The sequence below is a fragment of the Podarcis raffonei genome, chromosome 2 (assembly GCF_027172205.1).
Source record: "Podarcis raffonei isolate rPodRaf1 chromosome 2, rPodRaf1.pri, whole genome shotgun sequence".
In the NCBI taxonomy this organism is placed as follows: Eukaryota; Metazoa; Chordata; class Lepidosauria; order Squamata; family Lacertidae; genus Podarcis; species Podarcis raffonei.
Genome location: NC_070603.1, coordinates 124,495,024 through 124,508,717, shown reverse-complemented (window position 1 = coordinate 124,508,717; position 13,694 = coordinate 124,495,024). Strand labels below are relative to the sequence as shown.

The following is a 13,694-nucleotide window of genomic DNA, read 5'->3' as shown; positions in this document are numbered from 1 at the left end:
TTTGGTGCATTTATCAGCATCTGCAGAGAAAAAAAACACACTTCAGTATACTAACATCAGTCATAAACCTACAATGGTCTGAATGCTGTCAAGCTGCTCTTACAGGATTTTCAAAAAGGCCCACACTGTACTTTGAAGTGCTTGCAATCAGGGCTTTAAAGCATGACATCAGCTGGCATCACTATTGCATCTGGTGATTGAAAGGTTGGCAGCAACACCCAACTGCTATTTTTCACCTAGAAAATTAAGATCTAGTGCAAAGGCCAGAAAAAATTCTGGACCCGGGATTAGACAACCGTGGGTTAAATGGATCAATAGGTTGACTGATAAAGGCAGCTTGTCATGTTCGAATATTGAGAAGCAGAGGTGTTAAGCCTAAACTTATTTTATAATATATTGACGCTAGGATTATAATTTGTAAAATCACGTATTTCATTAAAATTCTATGATTCCTCCAAGGAACTCGGAGGAGTATTATTGTGTGGCACTGCCTTCATTCCTGAACTGCTGGGACCTCTCAGAAATAGTCTGGTGGTCTCTCTGGCCCTAGTGCTGACTGACTCCATGGCCGGACGACAACCCTCCTGAGGCCACAGCTTTGGTGAACCCAATACACCCTGGCGCTCTTTTCCATCACTCACCAAGATAGTCCCCAGAACCCAGAACCAGATTCAATGACCTGTCCTCCCTGCAACATTGGAGGTGGCCTTTCTCTTCGTTTTTTAAATAAATTTTTATTAATTTTCATTAATACACATACACTCATTACACATCTATACATCCCACATATACCTTTAGCTCTGCCGAGCTTCAGACTTCCCTCCATCCCTTCGGTAAGTATCATATAGTTATTTACCTCGCGTATTTTATTTGTTACTGTGCTGTTAGAGTTATTCTAACCCTGCCAGTGCCTTTAAGTTTTTACAATTTTCTCTTATATACATCAAATATTTACTCCAACTTTCACCAAACTTCTTTTCATCCTGATCTCGTATTTTCCCCGGCAATCTAGCCAGTTCCGTGTAATTTATCATTTTAAACTGCCATTCCATAATAGTAGGTATTACATCTGTTTTCCAGTTCTGAGCCAACATAGTTCTTGCTGCTGTCGTGGCGTACAGAAAGAGGTTTTTATCCTTCTTTTTAATTTCCTTCCCTGTCAATCCCAATAGAAAGGCTTCGGGGGTTTTAAAAAAAGTGTACGTAAAAACTTTTTTAAGCTCATTGTAAATAGATTCCCAGAAACCCTTCACTTTACCACAAGTCCATCACACGTGGTAGAGATCTCCCTCCACCTCTCCACATTTCCAGCACTTCCTATTTTTCATTCTGTACATCTTTGCCAGTTTTACCGGCGTGAGATGCCATCTATATATCATTTTCCATATATTCTCCTGCAATGCCGTACACGCTGTAAACTTCATATTTACATTCCATAGTTATACCATGCTTCTAATTCGATATTATATCCGAAATCGATGGCCAACTTAATCATGGCTTCTTTTACCTCCTCATCTTTAGTAAACCAGTCCAATAGTAAGTCATACATTTTAGACAGTAATTTGTTGTTACCTTCTATAATGTCAGTATGAAATTTTGATTTCTTGTATAAAGACAACTACGAGACCACATGGAGAGAAATCAAGAAAGATCTAGATATTTGGGACAGACTGAGACTTTCTTTTCTAGGGAGAATACCAGTGATCAAAATGAATGTTTTACCCAGAATGCTATTTTTATTTCAAACAATTCCAGTGGATAAAGGGCTAAAACAATGTAAAGAGTGGCAGAAAATATTGGCAAGATTTGTTTGGCAGGGAAAGAGGCCAAGAATAAAAATGAAGTTCCTGGTTGATAAAAATGAAAGAGGCGGCTTTTCCCTGCCAGACATGAGCCTTTATTATGAAGCAGCGTCTCTAACGTGGATAAGAGATTGGATAAAACTAGAAAATACTGGACTTCTCGATTAAGAGGGATTTGACAACAGGTGTGTACCTGTGGTACGGTAAAGTGAAAGTTCACAGGGGTTTTTTTAAATTAGAGGATTATCAGAGGATAATTAGAGGATCTATATATGAAGTATGGGAAAGAAATAAAAATCTGTTAGAAAAGAAAACCCCTTGGTGGATATCAGCAACTGAAGTACTAACCATTAAAAAAGTTAATATGGAAGGAAAGACAGCCACTTATGAAGAGTTTATTAGGAAGACTGAGCATGGCATTAAGCTTAAGGCATATGAAGAAGTAGAGAATTCACTGACAGGGTGGCTACAGTACCACCAAGTTAACGAGATATTAAAAGAAGATAAAAAGAGGTTGGGATTTGCAGGTGGCCTTTCAATGCCTTTGAATACTAGTTGCTGGAGATCACATGGGGGTGGGTGGGAGGGCTGTTCTTTCTATGCAGCTTCTGGGGTCCCATGGGAATCCCACTGGCCTCTGTGGTGTAGTGGTTAAGAGCGGTAGTCTTGCAATCTGGGGAACCGGGTTCGCGTCTCCGCTCCTCCACCTGCAGCTGCTGGGCGACCTTGGGCCAGTCACACTTCTCTGAAGTCCCTCAGCCCCACTCACCTCACAGAGTGTTTGTTGTGGGAGAGGAAGGGAAAGGAGGATATTAGCTGCTTTGAGACTCCTTCAGGTAGTGATAAAGCGGGATATCAAATCCAAACTCTTCTACTCTTCTTCTTCTCTTAGAACAAGTTACTGAGCATTGCTTTTATTATATTCTTGAGGTTTCTGGCAATAGGTGAACCCTCCCAGAAGAGGACATTACATTCATGGGGTAACATTACCTGTGCTATTTTCTAGAAAAAGAGGTGCCAGAACCCACCATCAATGCCTCCATTGTTCTCTTGGAATGCCAATGGTGCCCACCTGACAGATGACAGAACTAGTCATTACTAACATCATGTTTACAGTGGCTCAAATATTTGCCCCATCCTCCCATCAAAGGCCATTTTCTCTGAGATCCTCTCCTACCTTCCTGAGTGGAGATGGTCCCTTCTGAGCAGGGAGAACAATCATAGCAGCAGGGCGGCTTCCCTTCCTGAACTTTTCTGGAATATCCAGGGAGACAGCTTTCTGTGCATCTTGATCGAGGCACCGTCTAGGCATGAAGAGAAAACTGAGCACTAAGGAGAAAGTGATAGGTGCATTTGTGCCTTTGGACACAGATAATAGAATTTTGGAAGGATCCCAGAGAAGAGATATTTGCTTCTGATAACCTCAAGCGACCCCAGGCCCTATTTTGGGGCAGTTACATTTTTCTTTGTTTTTTACAGAGCTGCATGGCAGAGACACCTTTTTGGTGCTTCTACTTCCCCACCCCCACCGCCTTGACATTGATATCTCATAATTAACAACAAACAGGAGCATGGCATAAACCATCATATGAACATCGGCAATAAAACAAGTCTTCTATCTGTTGTCGTCACATCTGCCAACAGAAACATTGGTGTTGCTTCCAAAGTCTGCACCTAGTGTAGAGTTTGGTGCCCAGTTTGCTTGTTTGCCATGTCTCTATGCCCAAACAGAAGTGGAATACCTTACTATACTCCAGCCTTACCCAACCTGGTGCCCCTCAGATATCTTTGCACAATGCTGGCTGGGGTGCATGGGAGATGTAGTCCACAATATTTGGAGGGCACCAAGTTGGGGAAATGTGTTCTGCTCTGTTTTGGAAGTCTCTACTTACTTTGACATTTTATACATGTTTACTCAAGAGCAGGTTCCATTAAACTCAGTGGGACTTAGCTCTAGGAAAGCTCTCACAAGATTGCAGACAAAGCCTCATATGTACTATTCAAAATGTTATTAGAGCATAGCAGATGTCATAGTTAATAAAATGACAGATCCATTTCCCCCTACCTTCTTAAATAGCTTGGGCCATACAATTGCTTCTGGGTTAATGGTGAACTTCAGATTTGAGGACTTTTGTCTCTCTATTCTCCCAATTTTCACTCTATCATGAGAGTTATTAGGAAACAGCACCCAATTCACAATATCGAATTCAATGGCCAGTGCCCCATTCTCATCCAAGTACTGCCCATCAGCTGAAGTATTAGAGTAGAACTGGACTTCTTTCAAGAAACGATGAAGCTAGAATGACAGAGGAAAATCCAGCAATGAGTTAGCAGGGCTGAATTATGTAACATGGTTTCATGTTCTCCCTGCATCCTGATCTTCTCTGAATAAGAACCACTGTATCTCTCATTTGGAACCATGTGACTGTTCTAGATTATTAGACACCCTCAATCAACTTCAAAAATTTTGGGGGCGATGAAAATCAACATTATTACATATATTAGGAAAGGTTGATTTGGAGGGATAAAATGGGAGCCACTGCAGCAGGGTCTCAGATTATAAAATCAAGGTCTGAGAGATGGTCCTTAAGGTATTTTGGTCCTCAGTCATTTAAGGCTTTATAGTGTCAACGTTGAACTTTTAATTGAGTCTGGAAACTTATTGGCAGCCAGTGTGGTTGGACGAGGATTGGTGCAATATGCTCAGACAGTGTTGTCCCAGTGAACAACATGATGGTTGAAGTCTGCATATTCTGAAGTTTCTGAACAGTCTTCAGAGGCAGCCCTACGTATAACGCAGAAGTGTGGTTATAATTGGAAGACAAAAGCATTCAAGAGATTGCTGTCTAATGACAGTGTAATATGGTAGTGTCTAATCCTAGTGTTTTTGTTACATTTTGTAAAAAGTAATTGCTAATATTCATATTAGATCTAGATTCTACATGTTTAGACCTTTTGTGGATTCCCAAACTATGCAGTGTAGGAGGCTGCTAAGAAGTAGATAACTGCTGAATCAGAGCATCGGTCCAACAAGCTCCACTTCCATCTCTATGAGTTGCTGCCTGCAAATAATTCTGTCTGCAGGAACATTGCACTGAATCTGTGATCTTGACTTCCCATACACTGATGGGCCATTTCTGTTGTGCTCCACCTGTAACTCGTGTAGAATTCCCTTCCCCTGGGAACCTAGGTAGTAGAAATTCTGATGGATTTCTGTAAGCAGGTGAAAACAATGTCAACGGCCAATCAGTCAATGTAGACAATACCAACCAACGTTCTGACTCAATTCAAGACCGATTCTGATGATGTTATCATGGTGATTCCAGAGAAGGCACAACAAATTCCAGTTTGCAAGAGGAAAAGGACTTACCTGCCATGGCTGTAGCTTTTGAAGTTCCCAACTGTCTCCACCCACAATCGACATCCTCTTTGACCTGGATGAATATGCAGCATTGAAGGCCTGAGCCACAGTTTGGATACTCAAGTAATTCACATAGCTGTCTTGGGACTGGATTCTTTCAATCTCTTCCTGGGGCAGCATCTTCACATTATCCTTCTCTCTGCATTTGGTCATACCCCTCACAGACAAGGCATGCTTTGAATAAGAACAATCAAATGCATCTTCTGAATACCATTGACTAGCCAAGGACATTGGCCCATAATAGTCCTTTCTCATCCTTTTTTTGGTCTTCACTACAAAGGACAAAGAGCCATGAGCATATTGGAAGCAGTGAATATCACATAACAACATTTTGTTCTGAAGAAGTGTGGTTATCCAGACTTTCCCCTCATTCTGTATCCTTTCAAGTAAGGACTGTACCTCTATGATTATGTAAAGTCCACTTTGAGAGTCTGCAAAGTAAACAAATACATTGACGTTTCTCCACAGGGCAGGTGGTTCATGGGGTATCCATAGCCATGTTTCTCGTAGTACTCTTTGTGTGAAGGCAACACAAATTTCCTTTTTGTTCATTAGAGGTGTCAAGGTACTCAAGAACCTTTCCCCATTGTCATTGTCTGGAGCAAAGAGGCCGACCCACGTCCACCTGAAATGCAGGAGGAGTTGGACCATCCCTTGGTACTGCATTTCTTGGTTTGGGACCATCCGGTAGACAAAAGGGGACTGGAATTTATCAATAAGAGCAAAGCCATAACTGAGCTGGTGAGGAAAGGGAAAGAGATTGATGGCTTGTATTTCAGCATTAAGACGCGATACATCTATGTGAAGGATGCTGACAGATTTAGTGCAAACCTCACCGTTTTTTTGGAAATAAAACTTTTTTTTTTTAAATCAAGCAATCCTTATACCAATTAATGGCAAAATTCTCTAGCCAGTTAAAAAAGATTCTTTAAAAAGCAATCAAAAAGGTAAAACACTATAACCAAACTTAAATGAAAATGCCTGCTGCAATAAAATAAAAGTTTTGAGTAAGCCCTAGAAAGACAGTAGGAAAGGGGCCTGTCTGTCCTCAACTGCAAGGGAGTTCCATCACCCTTCATATCCTCCAACATCTGGGAGAAGAAAAGGCTAAGGAGTAAACCCTGCACAAATCCTAAGTCAGCTGAGTGGTGCTTTGTTGGCCTCCTTCCAGCAACTCCTGCAGCCAAGCTTACGCCAAATGTAATTCTCTGCTTTCCTTGGGACCACAGCAGTGAGGCTGAGAGGGAGGTCTTGTCGTCTTGGCAGCCCTGGACCTCCGTACCCACTGCTCAGGCTTGTGCACTGTGGAGGTCACTTAGATACTGTCAACACAGTGGTTTGACTTAATCCCAGAGGCTTACTCCATTGCCTTTCAAGACAGACAGATGCCAACAGCAGCAACAACAACCATGTGGCTAATGTTGCCAGGTGTGTTTCACTTGGACCCATTGATTACCTGTGGGATCTTGTAGATGCCCAACATGCTTGCAATGTGTGTGGAGATGTCAAATTCACTCTTTTCAAGAACAGCTAGCATCCTTTTCTGTTTCCCACAGTGGTAGTTTGGAATGTTGATTTTCCCACCAGCAAGCAGGTCTGTCATGGAGTCAGATGTCATTCTTCCCTCAGAATAGGTATCATAGATGCTGTAGCCGAGGGTGATGTTGGGTAAGAGGCTGGGGTTGTGATTAATATCCCGAACAGCAAGGGAGAAGGAAATAATGTGTGAGTTCTTCTTATCCACCCAGCTGCAAAAAAAAGTGTGTCACACAGTCATCCTCAATTCAGTGAAAATGAATGTCACATTCTTTTTTGTATTAATCAAAGCAAATAGGAAAAGAGGCAAGGAAGTAAAGCAAATGGAGACAGAGATCTACCTGTACCTGTAGTGTCTTTGCAAGGGAGGGAAAAATCATAACACAAATCAGTCACATTTCTGGTGACCTACCAAAACTCCCTTGAGGGCCAGGAGGTAGAACAAAGTGAGACAGAGGTCTACCTGTACCTGTGTCTGCAGTATTTTTGCAAGGGAGGAGGGTGAAGGGAAGCAAAGTCGACATTTACAATTTGAAGTTGCATAGAATATGTTGTGCATGGGGAAAAGAAATGTGTTCACATTTTATTTATTACAGAAAACTTGCAACTCAAACACATCCCACAACAATTCTTACCTTCTAGAAAACAAGTCATGCTTTGGAGAGCAGTACATGTCAAAACTACTACTAATTATTTAAAATTCATTATAAAACACTTTGAAACATGGTTTTTCACTAATTGACACAAAGAATTAATGAAATGTAATGTAAATAACATTTTCAAGTTTATCAGAAAACAAGTGTATTACGGGAAATGGAGAGTTGATAGGAAGAAGAACTACCGTATTTTTCGCTCTATAAGACGCACCAGACCACAAGACGCACCTAGTTTTTGGAGGAGGAAACCAAGAAAAAAAATATTCTGAATCTCAGAAGCCAGAACAGCAAGAGGGATCACTGCGCAGTGAAAGCAGCAATCCCTCTTGCTGTTCTGGCTTCTGGGATAGCTGCGCAGCCTGCATTCGCTCCATAAGACGCACACACATCTCCCCTTACTTTTTAGGAGGGAAAAAGTGAGTCCTATAGAGCAAAAAATACGGTACATCAATGCATCATTACTTACGTCTCAAGTCTGCTGACAGGGGTGCTGGAAAAGGTGAAAGGAGATTGTTCATGAAAGAATATTGGATATATGACTCCACTAATGAGGTAGTCTGCTAGGCGGTAAAAATTTGCAGCCAAAACTTGTTCCTTGATTGGATTCAGTGGGCATTTTCCCCTCAGGTGCATCCCATTGGTTGCAAGAGGCAGCAACACAAGCAGTGTTATCATTCTTGTAGCTTTCCTTGTAGCTGTTCCACCCAATACTAGCTGCTCATAATATGCCCCAAATTCTTGCAAATCAGGGATTCCAGTGAATTGACAAATACAGGGAGGTGTCCAGCTCTGGTCTCAGAGCTGAAGGGTGATGGTTCAGAAGTGGAGCATCTATTCTGCACCAAGAAGGTGTGAGGTTGTCATCTCTGCTCCCTGTTCCAGGCAAAGCTGAGGATGTTCCCTTCCAGGAAAGCCAGTCGGTCTAAAATACTGATCTAGAAGGCAGCATCACACAGATGTACCTTCTCACTTCACCTGCTCTATGTCTTGGCCCCCAGGATTTTGTGGCACAATATATATTTTATACACCCAACCTTTCAGGCACAGTGGAATAAAAAACTTCCTGCTGCTCTTAATTGCGATATTTACCTTATTGCTTGCAAAGGCAATATTCAACAGGTGGGGTGGGGGCTACGTGGACTCAGGAAAGAATAAAAATAGATCACTGTGATTCTGATGATTGTAAAGGGAAGAAAGATCTCCCCTGAAACTTGATAGGAGCAGGTGCAGAGCAGGAGAAAACATGTTTACTCAATAGGCTGCCACGGATCATCAGGGGTAAAGGTGAGTTTGGCAAAACATGATTGACATCAGAAGAGCCCTGAGGTTGGATCAAACTGAAAGGTGATCTTGAGATATTGTGGGCCTCAGCCGTTTAAGGCTTTATAGGTCAAAGCCAGGACTTTGAATTGGGTCTGGAAGCTAAATGGCAGCAAGTGTGGTTGGACCAGCATCAGTGTCTTATCTTTGTACCTGTGCAAACAATCCAGCTTCACAGCCAGAGTTTCATCTTACATACAGAAACTTACAAAGACAGTTTTCTGGGGGGGGGAGTCCAATGCCCCCAACACGGGGGGCCATCTGAAATTTCGTTAGGATTAACAAAGAAACTTTATAAAGACGAGACAAGCTGCAGATAACATCAGGCTGGTAGTGGATTTGATATATTTAAACAGGAACAGTGAAGCTTTAGCTATAATATCTCTAGATGCGGAAAAAGCTTTTGATAAGGTTCACAAACTATATATAGAAAAAGTACTACAAAAATTTGATTTCCCATTTGAAATAAACTCAGAGTCGAGTGTGGATTTCATGCTCTTTATTCAGCTCATAATAGTGGGGAATGGAAGTTCCCCTGAAATGTCTGCTTTATATACATTATTTATACAATGGGCCCCACGTGATTGGCTAATTCTGGGATTCTACTGTAGGCGAATCAGGTTGCGGATTCACTTCCACCTGGAGTTAGACTGGGTGGCTCCTGCGGACCAATCAGACTGCTGCATTCTGGATCCTATTGTTCTAGGACCAATCAGACTGCTGCATTCTGGATCCTATTGTTCTAGGACCAACCAGACTGCTGCATTCTGAATCCTATTGTTCTAGGACCAATCAGACTGCTGCATTCTGAATCCTATTGTTCTAGGACCAACCAGACTGCTGCATTCTGAATCCTATTGTTCTAGGACCAATCCGACTGCTGCATTCTGAATCCTATTGTTCTAGGACCAATCCGACTGCTGCAATTTGGATCCTATTCAACACAGTACATAACACCATTAGACTTTATAAAATGGATAAAAATATTATATTGCTCCCCTACATCTAGTGTTAAGACAAACAGCATAATGTCTGCACCTTTCACATTATCCAGAGGTACTAGGCAATGCTGCCCACTTTTGCCTTTGCTTTTTAATAACTGTTTGGAGCCCCTGGCATGTACTATTAGACAGCATAAGGAAATCTTTGGTGTAATTAATAACTCACTTGAAAACAAATATGTAATGTTTGCAGATGATATTCTTCTGTTTATTTAGTACTGTTCCAAAATTAATGCAAAATATAGATTTTTGGGTAATATATCTGGATACACTATAAACAAGTCCAAATTGGAGTTGATGTTAATAGGAAATAACTTTTTGGTTCAACAGTTTAAACAATACAAATTTCAAATTTGCAAAGACAACATTAAATACTTATATATATTAATACCATGAGACTTGTGTCATTAAACATCAACAAAATATATCATGAGGTATCAATAGACATCGACAGGTGGGAGTCATTGAACCTGACCCTTTGGGAAATAGTCAATGCTCTTAAAATGAACATAATACCTAGACTAGTTTAGATCTTAAGAGGAATTCCAATTCACATACCGAGCAAAACTTTCTCAAAATTGAATCTTTGTTGAGAAAATACCTTTGGGGCTCTTTAGTTCCAAGAATATCTATGCAAAGCATGCAAATCCCGATAAAATAAGGAGGATTTGGGATCCCAGACTCAGAATTTCACTGATTCTACAATCATTTTGACATTTTAAAACTTGACTTCCTTCCCCCTCTTTCTCCCCCCATCATGGGGTGAGCTCCCGTTGCTCGGTCCCAGCTCCTGCCAACCTACCAGTTTGAAAGCACATCAAAGTGCAAGTAGATAAATAGGTACTGCTCCAGCAGGAAGGTAAATGGTGTTTCCGTGCACTGCTCTGGTTCGCCAGAAGCGGCTTAATCATGCTGGCCACATGACCCAGAAGCTGTCTGCGGACAAATGCCAGCTCCCTCGGCCTATAGAGCGAGATGAGAGCGCAACCCCAGAGTTGTCTACGACTGGATCTAATGGTCAGGGGGTACCTTTACCTTTTAGGCAGAGGTTACACTAGTTCAACCTTGGCAAACATGTCCAGACAAGTCCTTGGTACAAGATTAGCATAAGCAGACATGGCAGGGCAAGACCCAGGTAAGATTAGCATAGGCAAACACCTCTGAAGTCCCACCACCCAAAGTACAATAGAACTTCCTTTGCGTGTCTGGACCACTTGGCAAGTCTTGTGATGGGATTAGGCTTTTCTTGGCCAACAATCACTTCCTGGGGTAGGAGGTGTGTATACATGTCCTCACGTTTGTGGAGGTGGCAGAGAAAAGAGTCATTTTTTCCAAGGGCAAAATAGTGTTGAAATGGAGGAAACTGGCAAAGGAGTTGATTTTATATGATGGGTAAAGCTAGGTAACTTCCCTGAGTTGTCAAGTCGAAAGGATACATTTATGCATAATATTTGTAACATTTAACAACTTTAAAGATGTGCCCCCCCCCGTAATTTCCGTAACAGTTATAAATTGGGAAAGGGTCTTCTGGCAGAAACCTGAGCACCAGGCTTGGCCCCCTCCCTCACCTGACCTCCACCTCCCACCCTTTAGGTGAAACCAAGGTGAGTATTTACATTTTCCTGTTTTCCCACTGAGGTTGGGTTTAGGATTGTTCTGGGGTGACCAACTGTCTGGCACTCAGGTGCCAGGATGCCAGCGATGTTCACACAGGCAGACATTGTCTCAGGATTCAGGGTGTTAATGGAGAAATCTGAGGGCTCCTCTGGACAAAAAACAAGGACAGCAGCCAGGAAGACCAGAGCAAAACAGCAGCCAGTAGGCTTGGTCTTTATTGAAGACTGTTGCGACAGGACTCCCACCTGCCACCAGGTGGAACAAGATGGAAGCCCTGAACAAGAAGACCCCAACTTTTATTAGTTACTAATCCCCCAAACTACACCCCTAAAACTACATCACAAGTACATCATTGATACATCACAAAAAGGAGGGGTTGAGGGAGGAGTTGTGGTGGTAATCTGAGTATCCTGTCACCTGGCTGGTTCCCCCTTTCCCCCTCCCCATGAGTACTTTCCAGGTGACAAAGGGGAGTTTGCAGTTTCCTGCCCCCAGAGGGAAGAGCTGATCGTTGTCCTTTGTTCCAGTCCGTGCTGAATCCACTCCCATATGCAAGTTCTTTGTGATCTTTATGGTCTTCTGTCTAGGAACATCAGGGTTGGCATAGCAACTGCGCAGGGCTCCAGTGGATGTGCTGGTACGCTCAAGCGATTATGGCTGTCCTGTATCAAACCTATCCCCTTTGATAGTCCTTTCTTCATGGAGCAAAAAACAACAACAAAAAACCCGATGTATAGTTGATTTTCTATTAATTTATAACAGAAGTGTTGCGTATGTCGTGTGTGCATGTCGAATTTGTACAAACTGAATGATTGGGGGGGGCGGTTCCTGCAACAAGGGATAGGGCTGCCTCTAGCTATATCCCAAACTTCTCCTCTCGTAGGCTTTTCCCTTCTGATTGGAACAATGTTGGAATAGTGTAAATGCATCACTGGAGGGATTTTATATGAATTTCTAAAGGTTTTCCCATGGAGCCAGTACATAGACACAGTTATCAATGAACTGTTACATTTGGGAATGTGCAGCGGAGACTCTTTGCCTCATTGGGGGGGCAAGGTCTCTCAACCCCCTCTACAATTTCCAGTAGCACAGTAGATTTATAAATAAAACATGCTCTATTTACAAGCAAAATATTTAAACAGCTACCTTTCTACCAGCGGGGGGGGGCGTGGTCAGAAAAAGGCTGAGGGACATTGGGCTCCTTGGGGGGGGGGGTCCCTTCCCATTACATTTCTAGGTCTCTGCTTGCAGGGAGGGGGGCAATCTCCTGCCCCTCCCCCGTCCCCCTCCGTCAATGAACTCGCTTCCTAGAGAGGCAGGAAGTGACGGAGGAGGGCGGGGGGGGGGTAGAGGCAATGTTGGAGGGGTGGGGTCTCCATGCACATCCCCGGAAGAGAAGGAGGCCTGCAAAAGAGGAGGGAAAAGGTGCAACATTTCGGGAAGGGGAGATTTGGGGTGCAGGGAGGGAGAAGAATTTGCTTTCCCTCCCCCTGAACCTACAAACAGGGCACGGGGGGGGATGAAAGCAAGGAAGGTCTCCCCCCTTTCCCTCTGCAAGCGGCTACGGGGGGGGTGCGTCTCCCCGAAACAAGGTTTGCATTGCAGGATGAACCCCAGAACCCTGAACTGCCGCCCCCTGCCTCAGTCGGGATCATGAAAGGATAGGAGCCAACTCAGGGGCCCGAGGGGTCTTCTCCCCCTCCCCATAAGATGTTTGGAAGAGCTGCCCCTACGATTTTATTCAAGTTGGCATCCCTGTATGGGGCGGGGGGAGATATGGAGGGTGGGAGGGAGTCTAACTTGGTGCAGGGGAAGCAGCTGGAGAACAGAGTCGCCACCGGATTGGGGGAGAGGGGGGAGATTTCGAATTGGGTGGGGGGTGAGAGATGGACAATGTCAAGGGAAATCTGCCTCCGGAGCTTCCTGAGTAAGAAAGAGGCTGATGTGAGAAGGAAGGGGGTCCCCCCCCCCCAGCTCCCCTTTCAGAAATCCTAATCTGGCCGGCTGAGGTTGCTTTGGCACAAAGGAAAGAGCCTTGTCGGGTTTCCCATGTTTGGGGGGGGGTCTGCTGTGCTGCTTTTGTGCCCCAAAACTGGAGGGAAGAGGCGCATTTTCCATTTCCTGAAGCATGAAAAAGCACCATGTCAGTTTCCCTCCTGCTTGGCAAGGGAAATGGGCCCATGGATGGCAGGATTTGAAAGTGATCAAGGTCTTTAAATATGTTCATGGCAGAGACTGGAGGAATTAAAGAAATGTCCCCTCCCCAGCTGGACTTGGGGGGGGGATGAGTTTTGGATGCTGCATCTTTCCAAAAAGTGGCTTCTCCAGATATCCTCTTGGG

At 43.4% G+C, this 13,694-nt stretch overlaps 1 protein-coding gene across 1 annotated transcript in view; it reads right to left on the bottom strand.

The window, feature by feature from the left end:
• LOC128409480 (zinc finger protein 157-like) overlaps nt 1-13,694 on the bottom strand; it is a 218,717-nt gene that overhangs the window by 119,548 nt on the left and 85,475 nt on the right. The gene's annotated exons all lie outside the window — the stretch shown is intronic.